Source organism: Enoplosus armatus, chromosome 2, assembly GCF_043641665.1.
Source record: "Enoplosus armatus isolate fEnoArm2 chromosome 2, fEnoArm2.hap1, whole genome shotgun sequence".
NCBI classification, from domain to species: Eukaryota; Metazoa; Chordata; class Actinopteri; order Centrarchiformes; family Enoplosidae; genus Enoplosus; species Enoplosus armatus.
In genome coordinates, this window is record NC_092181.1 from 12,217,281 (window position 1) to 12,237,070 (window position 19,790).

Here is a 19,790-nt window from a genome sequence, read left to right on the forward strand (position 1 = left end):
CTCACTAGAGATGGGAAACATTCCCATATTTACGACATTTGAGCGTTTAGGTTGTGTGATTACAGAGTTGGTCACTATGCATTAACAATGTAACACCATATCCATTAAAGTTTGGTTTAACTACATTGAACCACAGACTTTGGCTGATTTTATGCGTTCGTATTTGTTTGTTTTTCAGCAACTTTCATATTATTCATTGCCAAGTCAAATTTATCAAACTTGCAGAACAATCTTTCTCAGTCTTGATCATAACTTGGATGTACCAAAACGCATTTTACAAGTTGGAAACTGGTACTTACGGTATCTCAGATACTTCACAAACAAGGCACTACTGAAGAAGAGTCTCAGATAGACAGCAAAATGTCTTAAATTAAAACTCTAGTTCAGGATTCAACTTTCTGCAGACTAGGCTTATGTTGCTTTGACCTTCATGAGGTCTGTGTTTGATAACCAAATAACTAGCCAGCAGGTGAATTAAGTGAAATAACAAATGTTAGCATTATTCATATTCACCTATTTTCCTAACCATAGCTTCTAATACTATATACTCCTTTAGCCTGTGTGATGATGAAATGTGTTAAACAACAAGCCAGTGATAGCTAACTTACCAGATACAACGTTAGCTAGTGTAGTGGGAAAATACAACACAGCTGGCTAACATAATCTAAACAGAAAACAAAGCTCAAAAGATATATAACATAATGAACCCTCTGAGTAGTGAGACATCTTCAGAGCCAAACAGTAAGTCCAGTTTACCTTTGACTTAGTCATGACATGACCTGGATGACAAATAATTCATTCATAGACAAAACTATGTATTTTCAGATTTGTTGAGATGGCTGCATTGAGCATTTCAAAAAGGTTGCACAGAGCTGTTCACAGCTATACATCGGACTGTGCACAATCAAAGCAATAGATGTCACTTAAGAATGAAAATTCCATTAGGCAGATTAGACTGCTTTGTTTGTGGCTGCCATTAAAGTCAGTAAGCCATCTTGTTGTTCTGTGAAGCTCGTTTGGCCTGAGAAAAACACAGTAATCTTAAAGTCTTATTAAGGGACTAATAAATTGCCCCATATTAAGATGGTTGAGTAAGTTTGTAAAAATGAAAGATGCACACGCATAGCAAAGCCCTTAGCGGCGATTGCATGTGCTCTTCTTTGCCTCTCCATTATCTTCCACTACATCACCTGAAGGCCTGCTATCAATCACCATCACAATGAAACATGGTTACATTGCAGCCCTGAGGGAAGGATAAGGGGAAGATGGAAGAGCAAGAGAAGGACAGCAGTAAAGCTAGTTTAAGACAAGTGGATTTCAGCGGTCTTCCATCGGTTTTCTAGAAATAACAAGATACATGCCAGAGGCCGGTGTCACATTTACTGTCATCATACAGAAAAAAACAATGATAGCAGCAGGCAAGAAGGGGCAGAAAATCTGAATTGTAAAATTGGCATTAATGGGAACTTTCCTGTGCATTACTTCTCCTCCTTGTCTTCCCTTCCACTTGTAAAATATCTCACTGTACAAGAAGCACTTGCTCTCTACTTGTTTTCACTTGTGCTTCCTAGAAATGCACTGAGCTGCAAGCAGGTAACTTCTGCTGCCAGGCTTGTGATGACCAAGAGGACAGTGATTCATTCACAACTTCATCCGAAACTTTTGACCTACCTTGTACTGTCTGTGCAAACATTTTTCACTACATGTTTTGGCAACTGTTGAATAAAAGTCATAATATGCCAGAGGGCAGTTTCTATGGTGATTATGTGCCATGTGGGACATAAAAATGATTTCCTCGTCGCTTTTTGCCTCTCCTTCAACTCTTTCACTGCACATTCATCCTGTATGGCAGAGTACAGATACTTTAACAGCTATTTGGGCTATGAGTAAATTCTCCTGAAATCAATCTCTTCTGTGACCTCTCAATAATCTTTCCGTCCTTTGTCTTCTCTCTCTTCTCACTATTCCCGATGTGTGCGTACTTTCCCTCCTGAATCTCTCACTTCCTCGTCTGCTTAAATCGTATCTAACAGTCGCTCCATCTTTCTCTCTCTGGACCTGTAAGTGTTTGTCTCTATAATTCAGCTCTCAGCAGATAAATTAGCATCTGTCAGGGCTTTGCTCTGTGCTGAGAGCTTTGGCAGAAGCTGCTCTCTTCTTTTGCTCAGTGGCACACTTCAGCACCCTGGCACCTTCACTCATCCTGTTATTTACTCTGACTCACAGGTAATGAAGCAAAGGACTGGTGAAACCATGTGTGAGAGAGGAAAGACATACCACTCTTGGAGCCAGAATGGACATCTGGCCTTGTGATACTGGGAGGCTGCGTCGCAAACTAGTGATATACAAATGTTTACAGTCGAACTGAACAGCTGGGCTGGGGGCAGTTTAGGTGTACAGTGCAAAAGGTGTTTATCTGAAGGCTGTAAGCCAGTGGCAACAACTGTGCCATGTGTTTTACAAAGCCAAAATAGAAAATGAACAACACGCTTTGGAGGAACAACACAGTTGTTGCCTCTAATGTGGGAAAACGCTGGTCGATGGCACATCTTTCATTTTTCCAGTTGTTCATATTGAATTCAATTCCCTCTGACTGGAAAAATAAGATTGCACTACATACCAAGAAATGTTTTATGGCTAGTATACATCTTGTTAGAGTGCAGCTTCTGTGCAGATCCTAAAAAGGGATAAACAACAGCATTTTGCTGGAGCAGCCATCAATGCCGTTTGCAAGTGCAAACTCCCAAACTTTAAGTTGCTGATGGAATTTTAAAATGTTGTTTTTTTCCCCCAAGATGAGTAAATCATAAAACAGAGTGCATTGTTGAAATTTTCAGGGAACACAGCTAGCAGCAACTAGCTAATCTCAAAGCTGCACTAAGTAATGAAAGACTTTTATTATGATTTAATGATACAACTCCCATCTCTGTATATTTTCTACCTCATTGCGACAGAAATTGTAATCTAGGTTATAAGGTTTCTGTTTATTGACTTCAGTTGGTCATGAGTCCAATATGATAATGTAGCTTTTGTCACGATAATGTGGAAGCAATTAAAAACCAACACAAAACCTATGAACCCTCTAAGATGTATGCAAAATGTATCTGGTATGAAATAGGGTCATTGAATTGATGGCTCTGAATGAAAGTGTGAAGAGAACAGATGAGAACAGAATAAACAAACCAAAGAGAGGCAAAGGGATGGAGGAAATCATGAGGTAGAAACTAGGCCAAATGACAGAGGCCCTAATAGGTTTGTGTTCAAGTGGACTAAGACAAGAGTGACCTCTGTTCTCAATTGACACTGTGACACTGTTGTGTAATCTGCAGCAGGCTGCTGCCTCTGCCTGCTCTGTCTCACACACACCCAAATACTCACACATACACACACAAATCAACATAAACATATACTAAAGCTCAGACTGATCTGTCTCCCTCCCAGCTTAATCCGACAGCCATGTCCTCTTCAATAAGCCTGTGTTTGCAGCCGAGGCTCTGCGGCCTCTGCCTAATTGTATTATCTTTCAGCTACCTGAGACACTACTGTGATTTATTCTGCTGATGCTGACGCAGAGATGAGAGGTTAGTTATCGTAGAGGGAGATTCAGAACAAAGTGGGTGCTGTGTTGACAACATTGCTGGCCACTCAAAGGTGACAGTGTGCGATGATTGTAGTTGCCCCAGTAGAAACATGTGCACACCACACTCACATTCTCAGAGGAACAACACACAAATCATTACACCATGCATGCAAAGAACACACTTATTAAATCCCACAGGACGGCTAATCAATTATTCATTAATTCCCCTATGCTGAGGATGATGTTCTTTTGAAATATTGATGATAGTGACTAGACAGTGCCAGTGTGTTTTTCCTATGTGTGTGAATGTGAGCGGCAATAAATATATAATTGTATTACCAGTTCTTTGTGCGTGGCATATTTAATAAGATTGTGTGTTCTTGTATGTTCTCCAATATATGCCCTGCAAAGTTTGTTTCTCTTAAAGCTGAAATCTATAATTTATTTTTGTTAATCTGCTTGCTTGAGTGCTGTTACAAGTTAAGACCCACTTCTTGTGCCACCACTCAGTCTCATTGCTATTCGGCAGCCTGCCTTTCTGTCTAACTATGCCAATTAAGTCTTTTTGGAGAAGCAATGTAAACATAAATTAGTATAGTATTACTTTATATGGCAAAATCTTTGTTGTTTCTTTAGAGAGCAATCTCAACACTTTAGCAGAACAAGTAAAAAAAACCATTACCTGGTTGGTCGCGGATAGGAAAGGAAAGTTCTTCACACACAAATCTTTTTGCTGACCTGCAGTCAGTTTAACTCCTCACCTTGCTGCAGTGATGTGTACTGCAGGCTGTGTGTGACATCCCTGTTGTGTGTGGTCACAGGTGCAACAGAGCACACTTTTGATCAGTGACGCACTTGAAACTTCCAAGGCATAGTGAAACGAAGTGGTTTGTTTGCCCATTGAATTTTATTTTTTATAAATGCAGTGTATTTTATAATTTTTGAGGCCGATACCGATATCAATATTTGGGAGTTTTACATTTTTTAAGAGAAGCACATAACAAAAACAAACTATTTCGACACTGATCCCTTAGATTTGTTTTTAAAGAATTGTGACCATGATAGATAATGAGTGGGACATTTTATGGTTGAAAAATCCACTTGTCAGTGCTGTCTGGTGGACAATGATGCAATAGCGACACCATTTCTAAACGACCTCAAAGCTAGTTTGACCTACTTTGGCATTTCTGCCGTGCAATTTCTTGTTACTTATCGGCCGGCATATACACCGATACGATACATCCGTAATAAGCTGACACAGGGGTGTGGCTTTGGCTCCAAAGCTGTGATGTGATATAACATAAACACTGTGCACTGGAGAAATGTCTGTAGCTAAAGTGTCACAGAACAACAATCGATATAGTGGCATTGAATAGAGGCTACTTATTCCTTACACACCCCACCTTTGTCCAGCAAATGATGATACGTAGTCACTTAGACACGCACAACACAGCTTAACCTCAGCAGATTTTGTCTGTTCGTTGAAAGCAGTGACACTGACTGGTCTGGTAATGATGGTATGGTATTGATTTGTTCAGCTGCAGACAGCAGACATTTAGTTTAAAAAGGTAGAGGCAGTAGTCCACTTTCTGCCAGCATTTTTTTTCCTTCATGGGGACACAAGAAATAAGACCTCAGTAAAGATATGGGTGTGAAGCACTCTGTGATAACAGGACACTGCAGTTTGTGTCATGTCGAAACATGAGACCGACAGACACCTCACTGCTTCTACAAGACGTCCAGAGCAGAAAAATATCACGTGCCAGCACACTGAACCAAATATACATGTATAATGTAAGAGGCACTTTGTCTGTAGATAGAAGACAGAGAGAGGGACTTGTGTACATTTACAGGAATAAAACAATGGACACCACAGACAGGACATGGGCTACACATAAAACAGATCCATAATTTACAATCTCACAAGATCATAGAAGAAGATACACTCACTGCTCTACAGCTGGGTGCATTTTAATGTAGACGTAAAATACATTTAACTGATGTGAAAAAAACATCTTGATGTGAATGTAGCATGGATTTTATTTGCACAAAGCTGTGCTGAGAGGCTTCAGGCAACTTTCTCCATCGACTTGCTAAACTTTCTGAGCTCAGCTGCTTCGAAAGCTTGTGGATATAGTTACAGTAGCTGTGTGTGTGTGTGTGTAAGAGCGGGCGTTGGTGCATATACATATGCAATGTCCTATATATGTTTGGAAATGATCATACCACTGGTTTGCATGTGTAAATAATCTACAGCATGAAATACAGGTTTATTTGTATTCCCAGATTCCCCAACCACAGGATGCTGAGTCGGACACATTTCATTCTTCTCAGACTGATAGCCTGGTGGGAGCCGTAGAGACTGACGCCGCCTTGAGCAGGTCCATTAACAAAATGAAAGCGATCAATCAAAACGGATTAATCCAACTTGATCTCCCAAAGATAAAGAAATTTAAATGTTGAGGACCAATGCAACATGTTGGCATGCATGCCCGCATACGTACGCACTCCCACGAACATTTAGACACACATAGAGACCAAGATGAAGTCATTTTGAGACTGCTAATATGAGCCAAAAGGTATAATTAGTATCTGCACAACATTGTAAGTGTTTCATGTTTTGCCTCTGTGACTGCAACTCAACTTGCGATTGAAGTGAACAGGATTAAACTCACACTTTCATTTGTAAATCCCAGGAAAGCGACTGTACTCACCACATCGATTGTAAGGTGAGTGTTTCTGACAAGGAAAAATGGCTGCGCTCATTAAAGCCGCTCCCATTCAAACGTGGTGCATTTCTCAGCAGACAAATCTACTGAATGTTACATGACAGAAACAAAGAATGAGAGATTTGGGAAAACCTGTTAGAAATTGCTTTTTCTGTTGTGCTTCAGCGCGTCTTTTATTTTCTGAGAAACGGATGGGCCCTATCATCCGAGCTGACAGGTAATGCCATTTAAACTTTCCCAGAGAGAGGAAGAGCCCAAGGCTTGGCAGTACAGCACACACGCTACCAGATCAGCTCAGTAAGCTGCTAAACAGATGCTTGACTGGAAGAAAGCTGTCAGTAGGCAGCATGTACAGTACGTCTAGGTAAAGCATGACAATTCAATACATGGCCATTGCAAAGAATGAAATGCTTTCTATATGCATGCTGTAAACACATATTCTATAGATTTCTATAAATACATTCATCTATTACTGTCTCACAATCAAGAACACCCAGAGCCCCATTATCAAGAAGGTAATACACATTAATAAAAAGGTATTTTTCAGACTGAGCATGTTGTACACTTTTTTCACTTTAAATAAGTGAAAAATTGACTTTAAGATCCAGGGTTATGCTTTCTTTCCATGATCAATTTCCATAGATGTAGACATTATCTATTAGGAAGGTGTAACTGCAAAATTAACTAAAATGAAGCCTCTTTTCCTTCTTCAGCTAGTGAAGGGGCAAAAGCAGAAATCGGTTATTGGGCCGATGCTGATAAGGCAACCATTAGGGAGAGCTTTGGCGAGTGACTGAGGCCTCCTGATATTATCACATGCTGCTGACAGCTGTGTAACATAATGGCTAATATCAACGTGGCTGGTGTGATTATTGCTGCCACATGATTATTGGACGCACAGGAAAGCATGTTTGTAAGTGTGCAGCGGCAGAGATAAGCAAAGGGGAGAAAAGAGAGATGCAGGGAGGCTGACTGTAAATTCAACTAACTGCATGACAAGTGCGCAACAGACAGTGTTTATGCATTTGTCTTTTCAGCCCTCATGCATCTTAATTTAGCTTTGCACCCATGTGTATCCCGTTTTAAAATGAAAACATCTCAGCTGCCCTCCACTGAGCTTTCTCCTCCTCTCCTTAACTCTCAGCAATCACTCTCCACTCCTTTCAGCTCAGCTTTATAGACCAGCCCAGACACAGTTCATCTCCCCAGGTGCTGCAAACAGGGCCTCTCTCTCTCTCTCTCTCTCTCTCTCTCTCTTTCTCTCTCTCTCTCACACACATAAACAAACGCACACCAAGATGAGGTTAAGTCCACCTGTCTAGTGCTTAGAGAGACTCACTGGAGCTCCCATTCATTTCTCTTTCTTTCAGGTCTTTTTTTTTCTGTGGTCAAACTGCTTCTCTCATTCTCTGCCATTACCTGTCAGGAGGAGCTGTTTTCTGTGTTCATCTTCCAGGAATGGATGGTAAGGTACTGTGGGGTAGTAGACAAAAAGATTTAAGAAACTCTAAGTATTGAGTGTGTGAGTAGCATATAGCTTAGAGAAAGAGGGGGAGGAGAGTGCATCCATCCTTGCATCTAGCTGTCTTAAAATCAAGGCAGCCACTAGTTATTTACTTGGAGTAAAACCTCAGGCTGTATGTATGTAAGTATATTTATTTTGATCATTTTTACGTCTGTAGATTGACAAATCCCAACCAGTTACGTTTGGGACAAGCACTCATCTGACTATTAATGGTATTTCATCCACAGTCGCTGTACAATACCACACCTCAGTGATGTGAATGAATGCTGTGGAAGTGACATCATGCCCAACACTGAAATCAAAATGTTTTTCAGATGAGTGTGTATTAACTTCTTGTATACACAATATATGATATCATCATATACTTAGATTGATATGAGTATAAACATTTTTTCATCTTTTAATCGTTTAATCTTATAAAACATTTGATTATACCTTATGTTTTGTATATGGTAGTTCAATTATATGGTGTTTTCTACACAGGGAAGCAGTGGGCTCCAGTTAAACCGATTTGGCTGCTACACTGTGAATTGATTTAAAATGCCCTTATGTTTTGTTGTAAAACAAAAAGGAAAAAGTCCTTTACCACCAGCTGTGAGTGTCAAACTTCCAAACCGACTTCTTGCACTGCTGACAAACGTTACATGTACTGCCCTCGAACTAAAAGCCAGAGCAAAAGACAAAACAACAAGAGGGAGAGAGAGAAAGATTCATACAGACAAAGATGAAAAGAGAGCTGCAGTGTCAATGCAGCAAACAATGCAAATCAAACAGAGCAGAGCAGAGTTAACTCTTATTAGAGCAACCTCTCATCCTTTGTTTTCTTCTCATCTGTCTGTCTATACTGCATCTCTGCTGCCCTAAGAGACATGTCACTTCCTCCTTGCAGCGTTTCCTGAAATAGCACCAGTGCCCTCACAGGCGTTGCGCTGCTTCATAAGCACCGTATCCAACAAAGCACTTCAGATACAGTACATACAGTATATGGGATTTACTGTACCATTAATCTAAAATCAGTGTTGGTAACATAATTTATTCATGGTAGCTTATGCATGCATGTCTCGGCTTAGTTCTGGCCTCTACCCATTTCTACTAGGGCCAGTTTCATTTTTGTATTGCACACAATTAAAATGTGGCATGTCATATTTTACAAATCCCCTGTAAGGCTTGTTTTCATGTGTGTCTTCTTGTGACAAGGACAAAAGTATGCATTAATGAGTCCTCTCAGTTTTGTTGTTTGAGTTTATATTTGCTTCATTTTGCATTTTTATATATCAACTGTCTGAATTATTCAAACGACTTGCCCTAATACCTGTAAAACAAGTGAGACGATGATTAATGGTATTGCTAATGTTACTGCAAAATTATGGCAATGATCTGTTTGTTTACAGTATATATTCTAATATCACAGGACAAAGGTAGGGATGATTTGTCCATGTTAAAATGTTATATTACTTCCATTAGCATGTTAGTATCTTTGTGTATATATCCATCTTCAAACCATCTCACGAAAGATTGTTTTATATTTTTCAACTGGCAGAAAAACAGCAAGGGGCAGGGTCTACTGCACATGAAGAAAAGGCTGGAAGGCTGGCTTTCTCATATTGTGTTCAACGGATGGTGGTCTGCTAACCATCTGAAACGAACCTTCATTATTTAGAGTCAAATCTGTCACTTTGAAGATAGTAAAATGGTTCAGAAATCTTTATTTCTTCGTCTTTTCATCACCCTTACACTATACACTTTGTGTCAGATAAATGAATTCCCCTGCATTGCAGCAATCATTACTGTCACTTTTCAGACAAAAGGCAGAAGTGTTTTCTTTTTTTGGCTGTGGGAGAAATGTCCAACTGCGTTCAACACAGGCACGCATGTAAGAGCACGAAAAAAGGGGGGCAGAGGAATAGGCAGAAGTGAGCTGAAGAAACAAAGAAAAACCTACAGCTACCCTGCAATTACTCAGTCTCACACACACGGGCACTTAATATATTCATCTCTGAGGGAAAGAAATGAGAGAGAATGAGAAGCAGGAGGACAAGGAGAGAGAGAGAGGTGGGAAAAGAGGTGGCTTGAGGAAAGAAATAATCTCAAGTCATGCTCGGTGTGCTTTTATGACTTTATCAGCCCACACCAGTAGAGAAACCAGACAAATACAGCTGCCTTTTTTGTCAACACAGACATAATACAATCGGTAGCCTTCCCAAAACTGTCAGGCAACAGAGGCCATGGCTTCGTAAACATTAGCGTATATCTGAAGAAAGGAGCCACGAGCACGCTTGAGTATGACACTATCAGGACCTGAGAAAATAACCAGCTTATGGCAGAGGAAACGATGAGCTAGCGACCTGTAGACAAAGCTTGATGCAGGCTGGGTAATTGAGACAGCATATTGCTGCAGAGTAACCTTCCCAGAGACATAACCATAATATAATGTGCTGTGGAGAAATTTCTCATTTACGGCTGGGTAATAGCACTTAGGTCAGAACAATGGCCCTCTCTACTTGGAAATTGGATAGGCTTTCTCATTAATATGTATTGGTGTTAGGAATGGAATAACACGGTGAATGGCCTGAAGTTTGCCCAGAGGGGAAACAAAGTTGGGGAGGAGGGTTGTAAATGTGGAAAGTACAGGTGTGTAAAACAGATAACAAAAATAGAACATAGAGAACTTAAGTTGCACTAGCATGAGCTAAAAATCAGTCATGCTTCGCCATCAATGGCTCATTCAACAGCTGCTTAGCTACCAGCTGACTACTAACGTCCAATCATATTCATTCAGCTGACCTGACACTTACCACCATCACTCTGCTGATACTCTACCTTCATGTCAACACCATTTCCTCCTGCTTCTCCCTCCACCACCCGCCCTCCTCCTGAGCTCTAGGTTTTTGCTATAGCTGTTACAACTAAGATGTGATGTTTATGTATGTGTTTGTTCAGGGGGGAGTCAAAGAGGAGAGTCTTTTCGGCAGAAGCTAACTGAACAAATAATGTGGCAGCCATTCGGTCACCTTTGTGCATCTACACAGCAATGAAACTGCAAAGGCCAATAAATGCTCTCCTTTTTAAATCAACATCTCATAGTGTATTGACCGAGTACCTCTTTTGAACAAGCACAGTAATTTGTCAGTTTCAAACCTGAAAGCTGTTAAGTACAAAACACAATCTTCTATTTCTCCCGACTGTGCAGCTCCATTAGAGCAGTTGGGGGTTGAGAGCATTTCCCAAGGAAACACTGAAAAGGGTGGTGAATATTAGTAAATGTCCAGTCTCCAGTTTGTCATCATTTTAGCATCTGTAAACCAGTCAGGGGATTTATACATAAAGAATTCAAATCATAACTTCACCACTGGAGGACTGTGTTCAGTCCCTGGCAGAGGTGTTTTTTGAAGTGGAGTTATATTCGCAAATGATCTGATTATTTTCAACGGCTCTACGAGTACAAATGAAGGGAACAGAGTCGTACTTGGTGAGAGTTGTTGTTTGTGCCCAAAATAATCGTGATTATCATTTTTGCCATAATCGTGCAGCCCTACTCTCTAATGACTAACAAATACAGCCTAACATGATTCACCAGCTTCCTTTAACCACATTCATCCCTTTATCCCTTAAAGTACACATACCTTAAGTCTTAAGTACCTTAGCCTTTCTCATGTCTCTGGGTGCAGTTTGATTGTGTGATGAATGCTAAGCTTTGAGCTCAATTTATGGATGGGGATCAAGAAGCAGGTCCTCACTAAAGAGAAATACACCAATAAATCTTCTCCAAAGCCAGACAGCTGGCATTAAGCAGTCTTCAAGTTGTAATTCAGAAATTTGTAAATACCATATGGTATTAACAGAAACTTTGAAAGCCCTAGCTGTATTTACAGTGCTTTCTTTTTGTTTTCTGCAGCAAGGTAATCCCTTTTCGTACATTTCGTCATGGCAATGGTCTCATTTTACAGTATATATTCTAATATCACAAGTACAAAAGTGGTGATGATTTGTCCATGTTAATATATTACTATATGCCATATTAGTATCTTGTGAGTACCTAAAGCTAGACGGCTGGCATTAATAAGTCTTCAAGTTGTAATTTACGCAAACGAAGCTAAGCTAAGACTGACCTTCAGTATTACAGACCTAAAAAAAAAAGCATCCTTGAGTTTGCATATGTTTGTGTAATAGGGTATGTGGGAAATAGTCAAATTCACCTTAAACATATCATCCCTTTGCTATATTAATGCTTCATTCTGAATTACATTAACCTGTTATCTGAGAAGGTGACCCAATCAGGTAAGATGGAATTTCTGGAGGACAGCCATACCTGATCTTTTTGTTTCATATCACACACATAAACGCAATAAAAGTTTCCAGCACTGTGAGCTGATGGAAGTAGCACCACATACTATCGCACCTAATCTAACCTTGATCTTAAATCCTACCTCACCTTTAACTCTAATGTTAATGTTAATGTGGTTATACAATACGAATGTGGTAAAAGTGAAAATTGTCTAAATTATATTAATTTACAATTTGGAAGATTTTCCTGATCTTCGGTCTTTTTATACTTGCGAGGACACTTGGTCAGGAACACACAAATACACTTACTCAAACATGCATACACATTAATTCACTCCCAAACCATTTTATATTTTTGGCACTTACTTGATGATGTTATCCAGAGAGAATCACAAACCCATAAACCCACACGCACACACACACACAGTCCATTCAAACTCCCCAGGCTATGAGTGCGCTGATAAAGTGTACTCCCCGAGTGACTCCCCTGCTGCACCTAGCGCCAGCGACATGCAGAAGATTGTCATGCCAGATTTGTTCGACATGAAGCGATGGGAAGGAAACATAACTGCAGGGAATGTGTGATAGAGATGAACATCCAGTGTGAAAAAAACATGAAAGGGGACCACAGAGCGGGGGGTGTCTGATGTGCTAAACCGGTACCAGCTACTGCAAACCGATGTACTGAAATGTACACGTGCTGAATAACTCATTTCATAATAATCAAAGAAATGCATATGTACGTAAGCTGCAGTTGCTTTCATGAGTGTAAACTCTCGGCTGAGGTCCTCTTAGGACACAAGTAAAAATGTCTTTTGGGAATGTGACACATTGGCGTGAGTCTCTTTCTGACTGATGGCGTGGAAACTCTCAGGCGAACATCACAGAACTGGGATTAATGCGAGTCAAACAACCATTAGTCTCGGCCCCTGCTTGGATCTAAGCACAGCAGCATTTCCAAACAGACTGTTCTCCTTGTGGCGATTATAAGTCTTCCATTTCATAAATTACAGTCTTTGATTGACAGTATTCTCAAACAGTTAGCCGTTAAACCTACAGAGATAAGAAAACTGCTAAATGTTAAACTGAGGCAAAAGTTTATATATAAAAATGATGTCCTCTCTCCCAGCAGGGACCCACCTAGACAGAGAAAGCCCTGAGCCTTTCAGCTAGAACAAACAGGGTGCAGGGACTGTCATGGGTCCTTGTTAATGTAATAAGCTGCAGAGTATGAACAAGCTCCATAGGGAGGGCCTTTGATCAAGGTAACATCTCCCTTATGTCTGATGTATTTTAATCTAGAGAAAAGAATTCTGGTTAGGTATCTTTTTATCCTTCTTTTTCATCTCCTTTGTGAGCAATGCAGCCTTTAGAAATCTCATTCTCTTGCTTAATCACAGATACACACACAAACACATACAAACTCTATTCTACTTCCACCTCCTTCCTCCTCCTCCTCCTCTACGTTCTCATTTTCACTATTGAGCCCCTACCGCTCCATCTCCAGCTCACAGCTCTTGATGAGTTTGTGAGTCACTGAGGAGAGACGGGGATTTCAGAGAAAACCCAGCACTCTGAACCTCCAGCGGAAGCTGATAATCCACAGAAGCGAGAGGAGGCGACGGAATTCAGCTAATACCCAAACAATTGCTATCAGTGCGACTCCCACTAAGGTGACAAAGCCCTACACAAATTTGGCTGTTATTGTGTGCAAACAGCAAGCTAATATCTGTGTAAAAATGACTATGGCACAATGCGAGATGAAATCCTGTGAATTTGATTTATATACAGAAAAGCAACTCCTCTACTGGTGTTCCTGATGGCCTTGTTGTCAACACATCATGTATAATGATTAGCCTTAGATGACAGCTACTGAATCAGCCATCCTCAACTCAGGAGGTAGAAAGCCCTGTTATACAATGACATTTAAACACAGTGATACATGTGAATTTTGAGATAACAGAAATGGACAGTAGTGACTAAAGGGTTGCTGTGGGCTATTAGGGACAAAACTGTCATGGATATGTTGGCTGTAAGGGTTCAAATCAGCTCTCTTCTTTAGCAAACAATGTCAGCGGTGTATGAAAGAATTAAAATCCTTAAATTCTATCATCATTATTAAAGAGGACCTATTATGCTTTTCCTTATTTTCTGTCATATACATGGTGTTACAATGTTGGATATTCCTATTAAACGTTTCCAAAGTTGCCAAATAATGAGGAAAACATATGTTAAAGTAATCCCTGTAAGCCAAAAGCTCAGTCTACAGGCGCTCTGTTTTTGTGTCTTACTTCCATGAGGCTTACGGTCATCTGCTCAGGGCACAGCAGTGACAGCACGCCCATGAAGAAGAAGAAAAAAGCAAAAAAAAAAAAGCACGTCCACGAAGTAGAGGGACGCGCTCATCCTCCCGCTCAGTCTGTCTGAGTTACTCAGCTGCTCTGTGCAGGACTGCTCTTCACTATCACTCAGGTTGTTCAGTATGTCTCACAGAAAGTGCTTTTTCTGTTGTGAAGGAAAGTTGGTAGTTTCTTGATGGACAGATAGTTTTACTTGTTGCTAAAGTCATCGTTAACTACTGGTAACTGTAGCTGCCGTTCGCTAGTTAGCTGTGCATCTAGCAATCCTCTTAGCCATAGATGTATATCTATATCTGTGCTCTTAGTTAGCTGACTCTAACCATCTGACTCTCAGAACCCGGGACTGAAAACCTCCTCCCCTAGTGCTCAGAGCGAACTGAGCTAACAGCAGCTACAATTAGCAGCAGTTCGCGGTTACTTTATGAAGCTTTCTGTCCATCAGGAAACTCCGTAAATCACCGAGAGTTGAGGCAGAGCAGCCGGAGGACATCAGAGGGAAAACCAGACAACGTTTTCTCCATAAAATGATCGAGTTTCACCAAAATCAGTGAATAAAGTTCACCCAGAAACACTCCAGCAGCATCTATCGTTCTTCCAACCTACTTCTTGTCTCATTTGTGGTCTGATACACAGTAAGTTCATCAAATCCAGTGCCCCATATCTCTATTTATTAAGTTACTGGTGCTGTCGTGCAGTCCACAGCGGCTTGAGTATGAAGTGGTGCGGGCTGCGCGCAGAGTGCGGGCTGAGAGAGAGAGAGACAGAGGTGTCTGGCTAATCAGAAGAAAGTGGGCTTTTAGGGAGGCGGGCCTTGAAGAGACAGGAGCTCAAACGGCTTGTGTCAGACAGAGGGTGAACTGAGGGGCCGCATGAACGGCCAGAATAAGATGAATAAGGACTTATATGATCTGTGAATCATGCAAAGCTACCCTAGTGATGTCCCAGAATAAAGATATAGAGCTGGAAATGAGCATAATACCTCCTCTTTAAGAAAACACTGATCTTTTTAAGAAACGCACCTTTCCCATTATTGTTATGAAGCATTTCCATTTAGAGGTCATGTTTGAGAGAGAGAGCCAAAGGCAATGGACAAAACAAAACAGCCTTTGACAGTTTGCTGCGTCATGGCAAAGTAACTCCTTAGTAAAAAGGCTTTGTTTTAACTTGGGAATAAAGCTCTTACAATAGAGAAATAAACACACACATGTAAACATTGTGTGTGGCATGAGTTGGAGAATGAGAAAAACTTCCTTAACATTGGACCAATGCTAAAATAAGAGAACCACTCATGGGGCTGAACAATTTTAGAAAAACACCTAATTGAGATTGTTCTGACAAACATTGTGATGCAATTTAAGTTCCGATTATTTTCTAGGAATTTTACTAAAGGCCTGCAATTGTGGTCAATATAGTATTTAACAAGAACCCCATGTTGTTTTTTTAAACCAGTCAGTTAAAGAAAAATCAACTTCAAAATAAACCTGCATAGTTTTCTATAGAAAACCTGACTAATCTCACATTTAATAAGATAATGCATTAGTAATATATTTGACACACGCAATAATATTCACATTTTATCGAAAGGACAGAATGCGTCACAGTAGGGATCTGAGCGATTAGTCGACTAGTCGATTAAATGTTGTACCCTTGCTTAGTCAGCACCAGAAATACTAGTCAGTTAAAGTAATTATTAACATTCTATTCACGTACAACACCACTTAATTGTTGCGTTTAAGTTGTTACGCAGCCACCGGCCACTAGCCCGGGCTGCAGGCCCCCCCTCCCTGTGCTTATGTCCGGATGTAGACCAGCAAGGTGGAAAGTGGGACAAAGATAACATCTCATAAAACCAGTGCGGTCTGGCAGTACTTTGATCTAGAAAATGAAAATTTGGTTGTATGTAAGCTGTGTCAGAATGAACTGGCATATAACCACTCGACGCGAGCAATGCGTAACCACATTGAGCACAGGCACGTGGACGATAACCTGCAAGTAGAGCAGGCTGCTGTCGCTAGCACTGCTAACCTTAAATTTCTGTTTAATCGACAGGGAAATTAGTCATTAAGAACTTCCCTACTTAACAGCCCCGAATCTTGGAGGTCTCAATTCAGAGCTTTTAAGGTGATAAGCTTAAAACAATATGTGCTGAAAAGTTTAACTTAATAACTCACCAGGTGTCTGTCATTTGTGCTAAACAACTGCCAAGCTACCTGTTAGCTAGCGCTCTGAAACTGAGGGCCATCACCCAGATCTTTTATGGAGAGTAAAAATTTGGATATAAAAACAATCAAATGTTCAGCCCTAGCTGCTAACCAGACATCCAAAATTTCTTGGCAGCTGTCTAATGGTCACAAACATGGTCATGATAAAGCCAAATTCTGCCTGCGGACAAAATGTTCAAAAACCAAAGTTTATAAGCAAAGTGAAATGGGGCAGATAAAAATGACCACAGATAAAGTCACCACAGAATAAAGTAGCTGTGCTTTGCTGGTCTGTGTGAGAAGAACAGAACCAGAAAATTCGGAGAAATATTTTGATTTGGCAGTGTTGCATATTTTCACATGGATGGTCTCCCAGAAATGACATGTACTTAATGAGACATGGGATTAAAACTGTGTGTGTCTGCATGTGTGTGTGTGTGTGTGTGTATGTGTGCGTGTGTGTGTGTGTGCTGCTCTGCAGGTGGGGAGTGGAGGCTTAATGAAAGGGCCAGTTGTTTTGCAGGGCTGATTTGCAGGGAGCAGATGGATCAGTCTCTCAGTCTCTCTGGTCTCAATCTTGTCCCACATTGCTGCTGTCGCCCCATTTAACAGCCAATTTCCTGCCAGCTCATCACAAACACACATAAATACACACATACACACTCAAAGGGAGAAAGCAGCAAAAACAGTGTGAGGTAGTAGACCACAGAGACACACATAAAGGGAGAAAAGGGGGTGAAATTGTGGAGCATGCACGCAAACAAATGTACCCAAGCACACTGTAGGTGACAGAGATACAGGAATCTTTTGTGCATAGACAAGCACAAAAGCATGTACATACATACTGTAAAGGGATACAAAATAAAGGGACACAAAGACACACACACACACACACACACACACACAAAGTAAGCTCCTATGGGGAAGCACGATTGGACACTATACAGTTTTTAATGAGCTTGCTCCAGATGTCTTCCCAGGCTGCAGCGCATGAGTAGTTGATTAATCAAGTACATTTTACTAAGAAACACTGACACATACACACTAATCTTAATTTATCACACAAACACAGTAATCTCAATTTATCACAAACACAGTAATCCCAAATGACCCCCCCTCCCTCTGCCCCCATTATCTCTCTCTCTCTCTCTCTCTCTCACACTCACACTCACACTCACACTCACACACACACACACACACACACACAGCGCCTGATTTTTAATATGGACAGGTAAGTCCGCTATTTTCCATTTTCACCGGTTCATCTCTCTTTCCGACAGACAAGAGCACATACCACATACTCACGCACACCAACACCTGATTGATTCACACTAAAAGTAGCTTTTGCTCCGTCTTTCAGTTGCTCTCACACCCACATCGACTGACACATGGCATGCTTCGACTGCTGTGCCCACACACATGCTACACACATGTGGAAGCACCCTCGGAACACAGGCTTTCTTATTTTAACTCCAGCAGTAGTGAGAAGTGGAGAGCCTCCACATAATGACCTCTGACTTTCAATCTCCGCACATTGTACAGCAGGAGATTACAATGGCGCTGCCTTGGCACCGGCAGTCAGCCTTCACTCCGGGTCATGTGATGTCGCCGGCGGGCCAATGACATTTCACTGGTGAGATATGGTGGACGTAGGCTTCAGTGTCCATGCAACAAGAACACAGCAACCAATGTGCAGTGTGCAGTAATATGGAGATATTTACAGTATTTGTCTGTGGACAAATGCACACGCAGAGAAGTATCTTAACATCACTGCAGGGTCTAAAAGTAAGATGCTTCACTTTCAGGTCACTCTAATTTGTTTTGCTCTCTCAGTTTCACTTTGCATGCAAACTCACAATTCTAACCTTACGTGCTGTCTACTTCTAACCTTACCTGCCTAATTCGATTTCCTGCACCTACCTACAGTATATAGGTTTGTCTTTTTCAATACAGGAACAACAGGGGTAAGGTGAAGACGAAGCTCATCAAGACGTGTCCACACATTGAGTCTCCCTCCCTGGGATCCTCGATGCCTCTAGGCCCCTCATCGATCCCTATTCAACTCTTTGTTCATCCCTCGTACTCGACCCCCTCCATCCCATCCCTCAACCCCTTTTCATCCCTCTGTACCTGACCCCCATTCAACCCTTCATGACCTATACCTGTCATTCCAATAAACTAATTTGTATATATAAATTGCGTGGTCTTTGTTAGCTTATTTTGTGCTTGTCAGTGGCTAATGTTACTCTTCTGTACTCAACTCAACCACAGTCTCAGGAAATGTGGGGAAATGTGATGCGTCATCGTGCTGTAATTTCCACTTGTGGTTACAGCAAAAGTTATATAGGCTTGCTTTAATGGACCTCCACAGGACGGCGAGACTTGCAGAGAATCCTGAGTGGGTTCAGGGGAGCAGTAAAATGCATTTCAGGCTGGATTGCTTAACGTTCCTCTTCAAAGATATAACAGTGGAATGATTTTTGTTGTCAGTCTATCAACATTAAGTAGATTAAGTGTGTTGTAAATCATGCACAGTTTTTTAGTGTTTTGTCTTACTGGTAACTACTGTCAGCTGAGTGAACTAAATTTCTTCTTTTCATATATATACAGTATGTCTCACACACACTGTTTGTGTCAAAGAGAGAGCAAGGCCATCGGTGCAGAGTCCCTGAAAGTAGAGAGAGTGAAACCCACAGATATAATATTAGCCACCCACCCTGCTGTCACAGCTGGGAATCAGACCAATAACTTCCAAGCTAGTGGCTGGCCTCTCTACCTCATGTCCTACACACCAGCTCAATCTTCTTTTACAAGCATGCTGATTTATCTCTCACCACTTGACTGCAACTATAGAAAAAGCAGCTTTTCTGCTGAAGGTTATATGAATGAAACTCACTGGTCATACTGGTTCTGCAATTGAATTTACATGTACTTTTTGATTTCTTTGCCTCATCCCAATATTGAAGGCCATTTTATGTTTCCACTGACAGGTGGTGCAGCCTTGACAAAGTGGCATACGGCAGTGAAGCGCCAGCAGGACCATGGAGAGTTATAGCACAGCAATGTGCAGTGACATTACAGCATTTCAACTCAATGAAGGTACTGTTTACA

The 19,790-nt window shown here is 41.0% G+C and overlaps 1 protein-coding gene across 1 annotated transcript in view; it reads right to left on the reverse strand.

Moving 5' to 3' along the window:
• The window catches only part of LOC139290223 (alpha-1,6-mannosylglycoprotein 6-beta-N-acetylglucosaminyltransferase B-like), a 102,133-nt gene that overhangs the window by 76,514 nt on the left and 5,829 nt on the right, over window positions 1–19,790 (reverse strand). The window lies entirely within an intron of this gene.